At 45.6% G+C, this 17,201-nt stretch overlaps 1 protein-coding gene across 1 annotated transcript in view; it reads left to right on the forward strand.

Moving 5' to 3' along the window:
* The first annotated feature begins 1,198 nt into the window (after positions 1-1,198).
* Positions 1,199-17,201, forward strand: part of SCRN1 (secernin 1) — a 59,120-nt gene continuing 43,117 nt past the window's right edge. The window contains exon 1 of the mRNA XM_031940502.1: positions 1,199-1,512. The gene's annotated coding sequence lies outside the window, so the exon portion shown is untranslated. The remainder of the gene's footprint in view (positions 1,513-17,201) is intronic.

Genomic DNA, 17,201 nt, shown 5'->3' on the forward strand with positions numbered 1-17,201 from the left:
TTGCCATTTCAATGCTTTGGGCTTAGAATCTTAATCTGTAAAATGGGGGAGGGAGGGTGCACCAGATGACGTTTGAGGTCACGTCTACCCCAAAATCTATGATTCTATTTTGTAATTTCTTGTATGATTGGGCACAGATGCGTCCCTGTCATGATCTCTGAAGGCTACAGAGATCATAGAAAGTTACTTAAAAATAGGTTTTCTATCCCCGGGGCCAAGTTCATATATAAGCTCCTTAAATGTGAGATCTTTTGGTGTGGATGGATACTATCTATTTTATATAGCTTGTCTTCTTTTCCGTGTATCATAAGTTAAGCTTAAAGCTTTCTTTAAAAAAAAAATAGCTTTTTATCATTAAGATATATGCAGAGGGAGTTTTCAACATTCACCCTTGTGTTGAAAATTTTTCTCCCTCCCCTAGACAGCAAGCAATCCAATATATGTTAAACATGGGCAGTTCTTCTATACTTCTGTCCACATTTATCACCTGCGCAAGAAAAATCAGATCAGAAAGGGGGGAAACTTTTAAAGACGCCTCGCTTGTCGTCCCCCCTCCACCCCACTCCATTAAAAAGCTTCAATGTTCTTTCTTTCTTTGCACATTTCTCACTGGTCTCTCTCTGCCCACTTCACAGTTTCTGGGGAAAAAAAGGAAAAGAAAGAAAACATTCATAGTTGGCCCCTTCCTAAAACAGAGTGGGTCCTTCTGCGCCAGAGGCGGGATTGGAACCCAAGCCTTCTTCTTCCTATAGTACCCCCTGAGGAAACCGAGGTCCGGTGAGTTTTGCCCAAGGTCACAAGGGGGTCACGGGAGCAGGGCCAGGCTGGGCATTCAGTCCTCCGGGGCCAAACCCGTTCCCTTTGGCACTCTCCCTGATGTCCCTGGCCCGCGAGAGCCAAAGTCTGGCCCGGGCTCCGGCCGCAGCCCCTCCAAGCAACAGGGTCCGGGAGAGGCGCCCCGAGGGGCTGGCGCTTCGGAGCCTTCTCGAAGGGCAGGGCCGGGCCGGCGGGCGAGGCCCCGGAGGGCGGCACTGCCCACGCCAGCGGGGCAGCCGCAGGACGCCTCTTTGAGGGCCGGCAGCGAAGCTCCGAGGGGGCCGCTTTGTCCCCGGACCCGCCCCGGCTGCCGCAGCTCGTTCCCGCCTGGCGCTCCTCCCTCCTCGCCCCCGCCCCTTCCCCTCCTGGCACCCCGCCGCACTGCTGCCGCCGCTCGCTAGCTGGCAGCGGACGGACGCCGGGGCCACCGCGCCGTCCCCGCTCCTGCAGCCTCCGCCTCGGCGGGGAGGGGCCCGGCTGTCTGGGGACTGGAGGGGGGGCTCCTCTGGTCACGAGGGCCAGAGCCGGCTGTTACCTGCGGGTGGGGCGGGGGAGACCAGCGAGGGGGAGGGGAGGCGCCCGCAGCAGCTCGGACAGCATCTGCTACAGTCACTGCAGCCCCGGCTGCCACAGCCGCCGCCGCCGCCGCGGAGCCCGGAGCCAGAGCGAGCCCCAGAGAGCGCGAGCACCCGCCAGGTGAGCTGGGGGCCCGGCCGCGGCCGGCCTCCGGGCACAGCATCTCTCGGGGGCTGCTCCCTGCGGGGCACCGGCCGCGAGGGGCTCACGGCGCCGGGAGCCCGGGCGGGCCCTCTCCCCGGGTTCTCCTCCCCCACCCCCGCCTCTCCCACTCCGCTTCGGGTCCTGATGCCTGGGGAGGCTTCCCGTTAGACCCCAGGGAGAGAGAGAGAGACCAGCCGCCAAGGAGGGTCCCGGGCCCTCCTCCCACCCCGCTGCCCCTCCTTTCCCCCTCCTCCCCCTCCTTTCTTTTCAAGGTACAGTTTCCCAAGTTGCATCCCTGCGGGTGCGGGGGCCGAGGCTGTGTGTGCGTGCCGTCCATCCTGCCCCGGTGGTCCTCCCGCGTCCCCCCTGCCCTCCTCGCCCGCCCCTTGGCCTAACCGGGGGGCTGCGGGGAGAGGGGCTCCTCTCGTGCACCCCCGTGTTCGGCCTTGCAGAAACAGGCGGGCCAGCCGCCCCCTTCCCCCTTCCCGAGAGTTCCTGTACCTGTCTGGAGGATTCTAACATGGCTGCCTAGTGTCGCCTTCCAGACCTCCTGCCCGGGCGGCCGCCGGCCTGCCGCACCTCTGCGCCCCATTAGCGGATCCCCCCCCCCTGGAGTGGCTTTAATGAGCCCGGGGCCATACTCGCCCCAGGCCCCAGCCGCCCCCACGCCGGCCCCCTAGCCGTGGGCATGGCTGCGACGGTTCCTTCCCCTTCGATTCACCTTGGGGGGCAACGCTGGTTGGGGGCGCCTCGAAGGGCCGGCCCTGGGCCCTGTTGCATGTATGGAGGCTCCTTCACTGCCCCTTCTTTGCATCTGAGCTTCCCGAGGCAGTCTGGGAGCCGCCCCTGCTCCCTCGGAGGGGCCATGTTCGCAGTCCTTCGGAAGAAAAAGTTTTATGTTTCATGGTTTAGAAAATGTGGGAGCAGTAGCTTTGGGGCCGGGGAGGGCCCCAGTCGCACCAACGTGCCTTTACTGCTCTTTTCGCTCCCTGGCACAGCCGACTTGGGGGCTTGAGCAGCATCCTGCAGTGTCTTAGATTTTCTGCTTTAAACCCGAGCCTCACAAGTGACTAAGGGAGATCTTTGTGCCTTACATTTGCTGCTGTGAACATGGTGTCTGCCTGTGCCTTCTCCTGCCCAGATGATGCAGCATTTTGGGAAGAAATCTGTCTCAACAATTCAAAATGGCAGCATGCTAAATCACTTGGGGTTTTTGTTTTGTTTTGTTTTGGTTTGTTTTTTAAGGGAAAAGCCCAGTTCACCATCAATATATTTCCCATAGGGTATTAAGCTTCTGATGGAAAGATCAACAGCTACTCAGTGAAATTCTGGCCGGATTCAGATTCTCTGGGCCTCTATCCTCTGGGCTACATACACTTTTAACAGCCTACCTCAAACCTATTCCCCTCCTAAAATCCGGGGCTCATTACTAGAAGCAATTTCTGACACAGAAAAGTTAAAAGTGTATGTAGCCCAGAGGATAGAAGGTTGAATGTGGAAATTCAAATCCTGCCTCTCCTAGAAAGTCCCTAAACCATTCTCACTCAGTTCTTTTCACTTGTAAGATAGGATAATAAAAGTCCCTACCTCTCTCAGCCTCTGTTTCTTCATCTGGAAAAGGGGGCTAATAATATCATCTACCTCACAGGGCTGATGTGAGGAGCAAATGAAATAGCATGTAACACGGGCTTAGAGAAAGATAAAGGATCATTATTGTTATTAGGACTTAGCTACTCTAATGATTCCCCCCTTCCAACCCCCCCTTTTCAAAGCACTAATCCTCCACTGTGGAGGAATTTAGAACGGAAGGTCTAATCATTGTAGAGCTCATTTAATCATTTTCCAGATAATGAAACTGAGCTCCAAGGAATGGAAATGGTTTGCCCAAAGTACCAGAGTATCTATGGAACAGAGTCAGAACTGGAACTCAGGTCTTAGACTTGGAGGCCAGTGTTGATTCTGCTCCACAGTGAGCCTCCCTGTGAGAAGTGGGAGCTTTTTGTGGAAGGGTGCTCTGGGGTTTGATTGACCCAGCTGTTCAACTTCTTTGAGTGAATAAAAAAAGTCCATGAGTTTGCTGGCCTGATGAAGAATAACTTTGATCTTAATTTGAATACCATCCCTTCTAAGATTTCTTCCCCTCTCCCTCCCTTGTCTATTTTGTTTCATCTATTTTGACTCCCCCTTTAGAATATAAGCACTTGGATGACAGGGATGTTTTTGTTTGCCTGGCACATAGTAAATGCTTAATAAATATTGATTGGTGTGGGATCAGATGCTTATTTGTTCATCTGCTTTTTTAAAAAAATACATCAAGTTTGGCCTCTTTGATCAAATAAGAGGTAGCCTTTAGGTTGGGCAGTATATAATCATTCAACAAATATTTTTCAAATACCTAACGAGTACCAGAAATTGAAACAAGATTAATAGGAAGCAGTCCTGGCCCTCAAGAACCTTATGTTCCTGTACTTTAACATATTTATTATGTATTGGTCAACCTGTCATCTGGGGGAAGGGGTGGGAAGGAAAGAGGGGAAAAGATGGAACAGAAGGCTTTGCAATTGTCAATGCTGAAAAATTACCCATGCATATCTTGTAAATAAAAAGCTATAATAATTAAAAAAAGAGAGAGAAGTTGGTATTGTAGCCATCAGGAGCCACAAAAGTTCTTGAGCTGGGGAGTGACATGGTTAGCTCTGTGATTAGCACACAGGGATCTTTGAATATAGAGTAGTTATGGTCAAGTATCATTGGATCACTTGGTAGTTGTTTTCCTCATGGAAGAGGGATTAAAGTATTCTATTAAATAGTTCAATTCAACATTTATTAAACCTGTTATCGATTACAGTAGATGCCAGATTCTCTGCTAGGCAATGAGGAGCCAAAGACAAAAGAGAAACAGTTACTGCCTTCCAGGAGCTTACCTTAAACTGGAGCATCCACACAATTTAAATAGATACAGGGAGAGAGCACAAAGGCTAGGAAGGTCAATTAAATTAAACAGGCATTTCTTCGATGCCTCCTGTGCTCCAGACACCAGGCTAGAGACATTGCCTTGATTTTCTATTTGCCTCCCCAATGCTTGAGAGTTTGGGGGACAGAGTGCCTAAAGGTGATACAGAGGCTGAGCCTCCCCTCAAGGGGCTTATATTTTACCCCTAAACTTATGTAAAGTGTTTACTTAGCAGAGGGAAACTGAGAGAGACAACAAGGTGTGTTTGAGCCTTCTCTCTGACCCATCCTAGCTAAAGGTTAAGTTCTTGGTCTACTAGGAAGTTCTCCCCTAGTTAGAGAGGAGTCTTGTGGAGAGGGAGCTTCCTCAGTAAGCTCCACACCTCTCCACACTAATAAATTGAGAGAAAGAAGAGAGAGACAGAGGGGAGAGAGAGGTGGGAACAAAAAGAGAGAGATAGACAAATAGACCGAGGAGAGAGACAAAGAGGAGAGAAAAAGAGAGACAGAGAAGAGAAAGACAGAGATTAGAAGGAAGGGGGAGAGAGAAAGAGACAGAGGAAGGAAGTTGGGAGAGAGAGAGAGACAGAGAGAGAAGAAAGGGAGAAAGACCCAACAACATAGAGAGAGACAGAGACAGACAGGAACAGAAAGATGACAGGGGCAGAAACAGAGAGGAGGAAGGGAGGGAAGGAGAGAGAAAGAAAGAGATCCAAAGGCACAGAGACAGACAGACAGAGATGACAGGTAGCCAGAAACCAGGGGATCAGATCTTTATAAAAAAATGCTATTTCTTTATCTTAAATTTTGGATAATTTGGGTAATGTTTGGAATGCCTCCTTGTCTCAACTCCCTGCCTAAAATCTTTGTGCCTCCTTTTGAACACAGTTCCGGGAGCTTACTGATCCTTTCATCTACTTCCCCCTGGAAATGATATTCTTTAGCACTGTTACTATCTGCAAGTATGTTGCATGTTCCTTCCTGAAGAATTTAAGGTCCTTGAAGGCCGAACTGGTTTGCTTTTTTGTCTCTTGTGTCAGTACCAATAGCATAATAGCTGACACCTCGTAGGAGCTTTAAAATGTCTGAATTAAATTATATTTTAGGATTTTTGAACAGAGTTTAATTTTTCCTCATTTAATTCAAGAAAGGCTTTGTTAACCATGCACTATGTTCCAGGTACTGTACCAATGCCTGCCCTCAAGGGGCTTACATTTTATGGGTAGAAAACAACAGATGTACATAAAAGTACACAAATGAATACAAAGTAAATGCAACGTCATTTTGGTAGTGCAGAGGAGGAGCCAGGGGAACTCACAACCAGAGAAACCATAGGAGGTCTCCTGAAGGAGATGGCCCTGAGCTGAGCCTTTTAGGAAGCTAGGGAATCTAAAATATTCAGCTCTGTCATAGCCTTTGGAGAGGGAAGAAGGGACATTTTGAAATTTCATTTTTAAAAAATAAATAGAGCTTATAGTATCTTTGGAAAAGATCTTTTCCTGAGAAACTAAAGGGAGTCACAATAGCCCATCTATTCCTTTAAGGCAAGCTAAAAGTAAAAAAAAAAAAAAACATAAATAACCAAAAACAATAAATACCATAAATAACCCAAACCCAAAGCCAGTAGGTTTTTGAGGCAACCTTGGTGAGGAGAGTGATTGATTCTTTTTCGGGTGAGCCTGAATTTTTCATGCCTAATTTGAGTTGAATGGTTTACAAGTTGCCACAGGAAAATTTAAAATGGGGCTAAGACTCAAGAGAAAGCAGAACAGGGAACACAATTCTGCCTGGATGTTCTTTGTGCTTCTGGAAGATGGCATTTGGATGGGCAGGAAGGATAATAATGAGAGAGGGACATCGGGAAAGACACTGAGATGAAAAGAGGGATAGATGGGAGAGCTTGGGCCTGATGGACTTGAACTTTTTGATGAAGGAAGATTTGAATTCCTTGGTTGTGAGGGCTGGGGTCTGAGTGAATGTAGAGGAAGTGAGGTCTCAAAGGAGGTGATACTGGAGTCATGAAAGTTGAGTTGATGTAAGTCCAGCTGGGACTTAATGAAGGAGGTCAGACCTAAGAGGGGGCCCTTACTTGAAGGTCTGCAGGAGCAGGAGTCCACTTTGGGACAATTTTTAAGATTTTAAGGTAAATTTTACATTTAAATATATCTTTCTCCTGCATCTTTCTCCCATCGGTCCTGGGTTTGCCCTTTGGGGCCAAGCAGGAACTGTTTTCCAAGCAGTAGCCCCTGGGATAGTTGATCAAAGTTGTCATGTTCACCCGGATGCTCTTTCCAGGTGGAACATCCCCATTCTGAGAAGCCAGCACTAAATGTGGGTTTAAAGATCTTGGAGCTAGAGCCGAAGGACCTCAAAGTCCATCTAGTCTAGTGCCTTGATACGGCCCTTCACCATCTCAATTGCTTTCTCTGTGCGTCCTCCAGTCTGTCAACATCTTGACCAAAATGTGGCGCCCCCAGTTCAGGATAATGTGTAATGGGGACAGTCAAGGGATGAAAAGCAGGATTTCTGGGCAGTGGCCCGGGGCAGGTTAGCGTTGGGGAGCATCCCTGCTCAGTGATGGGAATGTCTTCATTCGTTCCATGCGTCTGAACTAGAGTGGAGGAAGCACATAATGTGGGAGATCCTGATGTAGCAATTGATGGGCTTGTCAAAAGACTTTCACGATGGCAGGGAGAGCAATACCAAAGAGATGGGTCATAGCATTCAGAGCATCAAAAGATGCCTTTAGCTCTTTGGAAAACTTTCCCAGGAACTACTTAGCATTAAGATGAGATAGAATTCTATCTAGTAACTAATAAGTTATTTAAATATTCATATAGTACTTTAATTTTTTTGCAAAATAATTAAATGAATTTTCTCATTTGATAATCTTGTGAGATGGATGCTGTCATTATCCCCATTTTGCAGATGAGGAACTGAGGCACACAGTGCTCAGAGTCACACAGCATAGAAACGTTTGAGGCCGTCTCTGAACTCAGATCTTCCCATTTCCAAGTCCAATACTCTATCACTACGTCCCCTGCACTGTTATCTGGTACAAACAGGTCTAAGTAACTGGTCAGCTGCCTTGGCCAGTAATCACACTGGTGTCCAGAAAAGGAATTAATGAAACAATTAAAGAAATGAACATTACAATGCTAGCTTGACAGCCTCTTTCTAGTTCTGAAATCAAATGGCAGCTTTGCTCTTCATCTTTTGCACTTTTCTTATTTTATGTATTTAGGTGCTTGACTAATCTAACATAATGGCTGAAGACTGGGATATGTTTCAGAATACTGGAACCAGCACAGATGTACTTAGGAGCTTTCTAGATAAACATTGGCAACATGGAAGTGCCAGCTTGCTTATGGATCGTTAGATAATTTCTACCTTGAATACAGATCATCACTCAATCTCTCAAGAACATATGAACAGTTTGTCCCTTTTTCCTTTTTTTTAAAGTAATATTCTGAAATTAAAACCATAGACTCCATAATAAAATGACATAATTTACTCACTGATATTTCAATAGGAAGAATACAATAGAGAAAATCAGTTTTTCTTTGGGTGTAATTTGGCACCCTTTTATCTTAGAGAAGAACTTGAGATATGGAGCAATAAATTACCCATTGTCACATGGGTACGAGGTGGAAGTCCAGCACTCTCTATGGTTCTTTCTTCTCCGAATGCTATATTTCCAATCCTTGAGTTTTTATTTAAACCAGAAACAGACTTGTTTTGCTTGACTCATTTGAAAGAATCATTGGCATTCCCGCTAAGCTAAAAATGGCAAATTACGCTCGAAGAAAAACTAGTTTTCTCTATAGTATTTTTCCTAGTGAAATATCAGTAAGTTATGTCATTTTATTATGGAGTCTTTTAAATTTAATTAAATTTAATAAATAATATAAATAAATTCAATTAAATTTAAATTAAAGTCTGGAAGGGTATGGAATATGCTGGGGAGTTAAGGGCAGTGGGAAGTTATAGGAAAGCAGATTTCAGGTCAATGTAAGAAAACTCTTCAAAATTATTGGAATTGACCCAAAGACAAAAGGGAGGCTGTGGAGAGCTTCCCCGTCACTGGAGGTCTTCAGACATAGGTTGAGTGGCCCCTTGACAGGTAAGCTGCAGAAGGGAATCCTGGTCTGGTGCAGGTTGACTTCCTGAGTCTGATTTTCTACAATTCTGTGAAATATAACAATATATCCTGGAGTGAAGTTTTTTAGGGTTGGCACTAGCCAGTGGAGTTTGCAAGCCCTCTGTGCAGATGGTCTCAGAGAGCTGTCCCAGCCAGAAGAATCTGTCACTTCGAGCCCAGCCTGATGCTCTACTCCATCATTTAACAGACCAGTTCTTGGTCGTTTGCTGGCACATCCCTGAACTGTGCCTCAGTTCCTCATCTGCAAAATGGGGATAATGACAGCATCCATCTCACAAGATTATCAAATGAGAAAATGTCAAACGTTTCCATGCTGTGTGACTCTGAGCACTGTGTGCCTCAGTTCCTCATCTGCAAAATGGGGATAATGACAGCATCCATCTCACAAGATTATCAAATGAGAAAATGCACATCCCTGCACATCCTTGCAGTTCGGTGGAATCTGCTAGGGTGTGTGCATTCCCCTTATATGGCCTTAAGAAGCCAGGCTCACTACACACCCAAGATTTTTGTCTCCTCATTACTGCTTCAATCTTCTCAAAGCAAGGTTTTCTCTTCCCCTTTATTTGTGTGCCCAGTATGGTGCCTGGAACACAGCAGGTGGTTAATAAATGCTTGTTCACTGTAGTAGAATTTGATGAAAGAATAAATAAATTATCATTGCCTAAGATATTCTTGCAGGTTCATTCTAATAAGCAAAGCATTGGATGTTACAAAGAAACAGCTTGTGGTGGGGGAGATTCAACTGAGCCAGACAAATTTGGGCTCACATTGGGTTAGCTGCCTGCTTGGGTTGAGTAACCTTGACCTTGGAGGGAATGAGATGGTTCTCTAAGAGAGTGGTTCTTATTAAACTTTTGTGTGTCATGGACCCCTTTGGCACTACAGACACCTTCTAGAATCTTTCAGGTGCTTAAAATAAAATATGTAAGATTACAATGGATACCAGTTATATTGAAATATACATATAAAATACATACAACAACAGTAAACAGTCTATTGACCCCTTAAGTCATGGAGGAGTGGTCACTTTGCACCTGTTGAGGGAGTTTTCACACTGGGTCATCCGTAAGCAGATGAAATTGCTGCTCTGTCAGAAATAAATCAATATGGCGGAAAGGATGCTGGGATGGCAGTGAGAAATATTGACAGGGCAGTCATGTAGGGCTGAGGTTGTGGAAAATTGATGGGGATGGATTCAATCTAGATGCCAGGAAGACCTTGCTGATGAGAGCTCTCCCAGAGGGGAGTACTGAATTTGGAAATGGGAAGATGTACCATCCAGGGAGGGAGCGGGCGTCCGTCGCCAGAGGCTGGCTGACCCTTCATCTGGTCTGTTATGGGAGGAACTGTGTTTGTGAGGCACCTGTGGCTGCCGAGATCCTGTCCCACTCTGAAGTGCTGTGATTCTGCAATGTGTCACTCATTGCCTTGGTCCCAGGGGGCTCAGAGAGAACATGTAGCCATGTCAACCATCAAATCCTCCCCTCTGGGGGACTCAGTAGGATTAATTTTGTAGTTGAAGAACTCTTCCAAGCTTCTTCCCTGGCATTCCCCCACATTTTGACGTTCCCCAACAATTTCAGGTAACAAAGGGACAGACCCTTATGACAGATCAGCTAGCCACTGGGGGAAACTCATTGTATTTGAGAATTCTGACTCTACTAGTCTTCATATGAACAGCTCAAGGTGTGTGTTACAGGCAGTGGCTATTTGTAGCCAGAGGAAATTGGTAATGGGGTACCAGGTGTCTATTGTTCTTGGGCCGGTGCTCCCAAGGGAATCATTTCTGGTAGACTGTGTTCCACTGGGACACCTCTGACGGGGTGTGGGGGGGGACCCTAGTGACAGGCTAGGTTACTCTCCCTGCCTACTTCTCTTTTCTGCTCAGCCTGACGAACCAGCAGAACGTGTAGGGGTTCAGGGACGCTCTCACTCTTTTACACATGAATCCCTTGTGTAGATAGACCGAGGAGCTGGACTCAGGAAGTGCTGAATTCAAATGCAGCCTCAGACCCTGACTAGCTGTTTGTGATCCTATTTACCTCAGTTTCCTCATCCATAAAAATGAACTGGAGAAGGAAAGAGCAACCCCCTTCAGTGTCTCCACCAAGAAAATCCCCCATGGGGTCTCAGAAAGGATGGAATCACAAAGGCTTGACTAAGGTCTAACAATGTGAGTGACAGAACTGGGATTCATACCTGGGTCATCTGGCTTTAAATTCTGGACTCTTCTAATGGGACTGTCTCCCCATTGGGCTATATTTCTCAGTTCTTCTTTTTATTTGAAGAATTTCACTGGCCCAAATTTAATTTACTCAATTCTCAGTTCCCCTTTTTATTTAAAGAATTTCCCCAGCCCAAATTTAATTTACTCATTTACATTTCAACAGGAAAAATCCAATAGGAAATCGGCTCTCGTTGGGTTGAGGGTCATTGCTCCGACAGTCCTGCAGAGTGCCAGTCACTCTGGCAAATGAATCAGTGATTTTTTGGATGGTTTCTGGGGGTGGGAAAGGAGTGGAGAATCAGCCCGGATAATTGTTGCATTTACTTTTGCAAGAAAAAGCATTTCACCGCAGGATTCCGAGAGCTAATTAATAATTGTAAACTCTCTTTGGAATGGACATTTCCACACTGCCCTGAACGAAATCGTGCCCTTAACAGAGGAGATGATGACTAATGAGGAAAGTTTCTAGAAGTTTCCCTGAGAGAGACGCAGGCCATTCTGTAGGAGAGCAGCCATTAATAGCCCCCAGTGATGGAGGGAGCATTCATCCAGTTCTGCAAACACTGCCTGAACCTGAACACAAAGACCTTTTTTTCTGACCTAGCTTCTCCCTCCTTGTCTAGACATTCTACGAGCTGTTTCCTAGTTACATATGACCAGCATTTCAACCCCCCCCCCCCAATGGGTTCATGTTAGCCTCCTTTCAGTGGCCCACAGAGTGACTATTGAGGGATTAAACTCCTTATGGCTGGACCACATTAGGGACAATTTGCATCTTTCCTCTCTGAGGAGCCAGGAGTGCCCATGGTACTTATTGGAAATTCATTGTTGATGTGATGAAAAGGATCAGGGGAGAACTCAGCTTAAATGGATTGGCCAGTCTTGGTTCTGGAGAGCAGATGTGGGGGAGGTGGGGACCGCGATGCATAATGGGGCACATGAGGTCCTGTCGTCTCCCAGCTTTGCTAAAGGCTGAGACGTGAGTGGGATTAGGGAGTCCCTGATGAGCCTCCCTCAGAGAGTCCTGCCATGCAGATGAAAGGTATCCTCCATTAAGTCGTTTAAGGCAAATTCTACTGAGGGGGAGAGAGGCAGACCTCAGAGAATCATGGGCTTGGAACCAGTCAGGACTCAGAGCCCATTTGGTCCGGCCTTCTCAGGTAGCTGACCAGAGATCCGGGTGATTAGTAGCTGACTTAGGATTCAAACACGTGATCTTTAATTGTAAATCTAATGCTGTTTCCCTCACCCACCTCCTGGAGAGACCTTGCACGTGGAACACAGAGTTTGGTCTTGGGAAACCGTCTTAAGGTAATGATGGAAGGCAGATTCAGATCCCAAGACACTGTGAAGCTGCATTGTTGAGCCCACACGCCCCCGGGGAGATGATGGAGAGAGGAAGCAGGATTCTCTTGGGCTGTGGCCCCAGAGGCAGCTATTTTTTAAAACTCATTTTTGCTAACTAGGTAATAGGCTCGGTTATTTTATCTACTAACAGAATATAGGTGCTGTTGTGCAGGATGTAAGAATACCACACATTCTGTATAAGAATACAGGTAGCATTCACTCTCTAAATTATAGCACCCTGGGTCAAAGCATCCATTGTCCCATTCTAGTTATGGCTCTGTTGAACGATTTTTCTTTCTTTGCTGAGACAATTGGGGTTAAGTAACTTGCGCAGCATCACACAGCCAGGATGTGTTAAGTGTCTGAGGCCAAATTTGAACCTCAGGTCCTCCTGAATTCAGGGCTGGTGCTCTGTCCACTATACCAATTAGCTGCCCTGGGTTCTTCTTTCTGATGAGGCAAAGTTCTGTGGAGAAAGGGACACTGGGAAGGTCTGTAATGTAAGAAATGAAAACTATCACTTAATCTTTTAAAAGTTAAGAAAATACTGTAACAAGAAAGATCCAGGAGAACTGACATATCAATGAAAAGGATACTGTCAACCAGTATGCATTTTTGAAATACCTGCTGTATACAAGGCACCGTTTTAGAAGCCAGGGATAAAAAGGCAAAAATAAACCAGACCTCATCCTCAAGGAGCTTATGTTCTAATGAAAAAGATCTCATTTGCATGTATAAGTATAGCCAGAATCATACAGCATGAAGCCAAGGGAGAGACACTCACTTTCTTGTGAAATGTTTCATTTCAAGCTAGAATTGGAGCTGAGTTTTGAAGAAAATCAGGGATTCCAAGAGGTAGATTCTAGGCTTGGGGTAGAGCCATTGCACAGGGTGATTTGTAGCCCCTGAAGAACGGCGAGCACAGCTAAATCACAGATTGTTGGGAGGGGAGCTGTCCAGGTTCCGGTCTGGTGCAAGAGCTCACTCAGAGCCGGTGGGTTCAGAACAACAGTTCCATTAATAAAAGCATTCAATAACCCCTAAAAAGGAGCCCAAGCTGGTTAAAAACAACAGCAGCAGTAAAAGCAACAGCAACAGCAACAGCAACCATGAAGGTATATAGCAGGGCAAAAGTCTTAGGCAAGGAGATTAAGAACCAATATGCTACTACATTTAACATATACTATAATATGTTTAACATGTATGGGACTACCTGCCATCTAGGGGAGGGAGTGAGGGAAAGGAGGGGAAAAGTTGGAATAGAAGGCTTTGCAAGGGTCTATGCTGAAAAATTACCCATGCATATGTTTTGTCAATAAGAAGCTATAATTAAATAAAAAGAAGAAGTAATATGCAAGGAAGTTCCCTCCAGTCTCAAGAGCCTCTTTGCTAAAGTCTCAGAATGGTTTCCTACATTCTCCTTTCCCAAATGACCCTCTCTAGGTCCCAGATCTATTGACCAGAGGTAAAGTCAAACTCCCCCCAGGTCTGCTGGGACAATATTTTCCGCCTCACAACAGCCCTTGGTGATTGGGGGAAGTGTTGGGGGGAACTCAAGCCTTCCTGGTTCCATTAGTACCCTGGCTCACAAGCAAAGAAGTGGGTGCAAAGATTGGAAAAGTCTGTTCTATAATCATGCTAGTAACTGACACTGGTCACAGTATCTGTTTGTGGCAGGAGAGAGAACCATATCTCTTCCATGAAAGTTGAAGATATATTTGTTTAATAGCCTTTCCTTTGACTCCCCCCCCCCCATCTGTCTTTCAGTATTTCCTTCCTTTCTTCTGATTACATGTAACCTTTATAAATAATGTCTTCCTAAAAACCTCAGCCACATGGTGATTGGCTCCATGAAGACCAAGGGCATTAAACAAATAACTATTTTCTTATTGACATTTCCATCCTCCCCATGTCTGGAATGAACTTTTCCCTGACTTCCAATTTTTCATATTTCTATGTTCAAAGCCATAGTTCAGGTACCACGTCCCACGTGAGGCCTTTTCTGTCCTCTTACCCTCACCATCCTTATTCTTAAAACTCACTAACTCTTGAAATTATTATTTGCCTATCAGTGTCCCTAATGTAAGACTTTGTGCAAGACGGGCCCCCTGAGTTGACCTAGAAGGAAGAGAGGTATTTCATCAGATAAAGAGGACAATTTTTTTTGAACAAAGTAGGTGTTTAATAAGTCAACCAACAAACATTTATTAAGAGCCTATTGGATACTAGGCTACTGCTGGGGATATAAAACCAAAAATGAACCAGACCCTTCCCTCAAGGAATTCTGTTTGTGGAATTGAATTCGTGGTTGTCATTTTTCCTTTTTGCCATTTTTGCCACCATGATGGGTATAAGGAGGAATTCCAGAATTGCTTTAATTTGCATTTGTCTAGTTATTAGTGACGCTGTGATTGTTAGTTTAAGCACCCCATGGCGCCCACCTGGTGATCCCCTATTGGTTTAAGTCATATAATTTTATTATCTGGCAAGAATCCAAACTGGTGTTTAGGAGCAAGGTCCCTGGGGGCAAAGCCCCCATACCAGTAACAGATTGCGTAGCTGGATAATCAGACCAGAAGGAATTATAGAGCAAGTAAATGAGGCGCGGATAATGTTCTTTATATATTAGAACATATTTTATTGCAAATAATCTTGAATATGAGCAAATGATGGTGTATGAATGTGCCCCTGTGGAGTACACCTGGTAAACCCTGTAGGCTGTAAACTGTCTGTGTCTCTTCATCCTATGTGATTCTTGGCCATTTCTTATGGTCATCCAGAGAATCGGGAGTGACCTTGGGACCATCCAGTGCCCCCCTCTCCTTTTACATGTGAGGAAACAGTGGCCTCCTCAGGTTAGAACTGATCTGTCCAAGGTCCCATAGCTAGCAAGCAGCAAAGCCAGCATTTCTACCCAGATCCTTGGATTTGGAGGGCTGCTTTTTTCACCATGCTCTCCTGCCTATAATTCTACATAAAGGCTCTACCCAGGATGGTGAAGACCTTGGGATCAAGGGGGTTCCAGAGCTCTAATCACCCTGTACTTCCATTATATCCCTTTCTACCATCACACGACCGGTCTGTCTTGTTTATTCATGCAGCTTTTTGACTAATATCTTTTATGTTATCTATTATTATATTATCTATTTTTGTTAGGTTCATAATCCCATTCATTAAGCATTATTAAATGCCTTGGAATTATGGGGGTTTCAGAACAGCATTCATGCCAGCCTTGTTATTCCTCTCTCCCATTATGATTTAGTCCATCTTAGCCAATCATGACATTTTTTTTGCAGTATCTTGTATGTTGATCTATTTTTGTTATGTAACAGTTGGTTCATAATTCCATTCATTAAGCATTTATTAAATAACTGGCACGTAAGAGGGATTAATAAATGCTTTGCTGACTTACTGACTTCCTCCTGTAACCTGGATATTGTACTGAGCTTTTGGAGTACAATTACAGCCATGAAAAAGCCCCTCTATTCGTAGAACTTGCTTTCTTATGGGAGATGCAGTGTACAGGGAAATCAGTGTAATTTGAAGCAAAATGTAATAGGCCAAAGGAGGGATCTAGAGAATAGAAATGCATTCCCTAGCAAGACTTTGTGGAAAATGGGCTCCTGAGTTCACCTATAAGGAAGAGAGAGATTTCATCAGACAAAGATGGAGAAGGGAGGACTTTCTAAGCATGGTAGGGATGACCCGAGAGTTGGAAGAGAGGAGGGTGGAGAGGAATGATGAAATCAAAAAAGAATGAATTTTCCAAATTAGATAACGCATAAAATCCATGAAAGGGAATCATAATAATGATAATGTAGCTCTTAGGGAGCCCCTTAAGGTTTGTGAAACGCTTTGCATGTGATCTCATTTGATTCTAACTACAGCCTTCTCAGAGGGATATTTTTCTTGGTCCCATCTTGCAGATGAGGAAGCTGAGGGAGGGAGAGGTTAAGTGAGTCTGGGGTCACACAGCTAGTAAAGTGTCTGACTTGGCTTTTCCTGACCCCCAACTCCATCTCTATGTTTGAAAAGTCTAGAAAGGAAAACTAAATCAGGCTGATAGCTGGATCACTGAGTTTCCACTTTACTCTAGAGACAGTGGGGAGTCACTGATGATTTTAGAGCAGGGGGTGATTTGGATCTTCGGATGGTTAAGGCAGCTCATGGAAAATGGAATGGAAAGGGAAGAAAGCAGAGGCAGAGAGCAAGCTCTCTCAAACTCTAGGGGAGGAACCGGAGTTGGGGTTATAGTAGCATTAATGGGAAATTCATCAGGATTAGCGTCCTTGTCTCAGGTGGGTAACTGAAGCATCTGCTTCCTCTGACTTGTGACATTCACAGTGTCCAGGGGGCACAGACCTGCGCAGCGGCCATGATTTCTCTTTCCGCTCCTACCTGGGAGACCCCTTCAGGTCAGCCACCTCTGAGCCCTGAGTCTCCTTTTGCCATGGTATTAGAGCACTGGAAATATTTGAGACCATAAAGCAAATTGAGGTTATGATATACTGTTTCCCCCAAGCTATGAAGAAGAAAATATCCTGCCCCCAGGAAGCTGATAGTCTGACTTTTATATGCTCCCAGCATGATTCAAGGTACCCTGAGCCAGGGATGGAGTTGCCTCCAGATCTGTTCCCCTGGGAAAGTTCGAGAAGGGAGAGCTCACTTTCAGTGTGGGGAAGTGGGGATCATGGAAGGCTTCAGGGGGAGGAGGCATCTGAGCCAGTTGTTAATGAGGATGGAGTATGTTCTTGACATGAAGTATGCCCCATGGCAATGTATGGAGGCTGGAGAGTTCAAGATGAGATCAGAAGGCCCAGCAACCCAGTTTCACTGTGTTATATTTAATGTGACCGGGAGTAGGGGGAGTTTGGCGGGGGGAGGGGGGCGGAGAGTGAAATAAGGCAAGAAAGGTAGGTTGGAGCTGGTTGAAGAGACCTTTAAATGTCTGGATCAGGAATTTTTATTTTAGCC

The sequence above is a fragment of the Sarcophilus harrisii genome, chromosome 5 (genome assembly GCF_902635505.1).
Source record: "Sarcophilus harrisii chromosome 5, mSarHar1.11, whole genome shotgun sequence".
NCBI lineage: Eukaryota > Metazoa > Chordata > Mammalia > Dasyuromorphia > Dasyuridae > Sarcophilus > Sarcophilus harrisii.